This window comes from Olea europaea, unplaced genomic scaffold (assembly GCF_002742605.1).
Source record: "Olea europaea var. sylvestris unplaced genomic scaffold, O_europaea_v1 scaffold3315, whole genome shotgun sequence".
Classification (NCBI taxonomy): Eukaryota; Viridiplantae; Streptophyta; class Magnoliopsida; order Lamiales; family Oleaceae; genus Olea; species Olea europaea.
The window spans coordinates 6,029-6,671 of NW_019252094.1; positions in this window are offsets into that span (position 1 = coordinate 6,029).

A 643-nucleotide genomic window follows, 5' to 3' on the forward strand; every position below is an offset into this window, starting at 1 on the left:
ATCTGCTATTCACTTATGCAAAAATCCTGTCTTTCATGAACGTACTAAACATATAGATGTTAGATTGCATTTCATTAGAGATATGGTTTCTCAAGAACTGGTAAAACTTGAGAAAATCCTTTCAGAATATAATCCTGCAGACATGGGAACTAAAGTGCTCCCATTAGTAAAATTTAGAAGCTGCCTTGATCTTCTAAACATTGGTACAAACTTGTAAGTTCTTTTTTTCTTTAAGTTACTTGTTATCTTATCTAACTTGCAGGATGATTTGGTATCAAGGTGGAGATTGGTATCAGAGCAATTTGTTGTTGTTAATCCAACCTGCAACCACACAACAAAGGTTAATGAAGGATTAAATCAAATAAATGTAATGGAATTCAAGAAACCAAAATGAAGCAGTGAACTAAATGAAACGAAATCCCCCTTTTTAAATCCGGCTCAGAAATCTTCGATCCAACACCACAAAGGTAACTTCAATTGGGAGACTTTTTCATTCACAAAGAAGAAAAGGCACACCACAAAGGTCGACTTCGATTTTCACAGAGAAGGAAGTCTCTTTTTTCTTTTGCAGAAAAGTTCTCACACTAAGAAGAAGAAGGCAGCCAGCTTCTCTCTCTTTTTTCTTAAATTGGTTGAGTTTTTT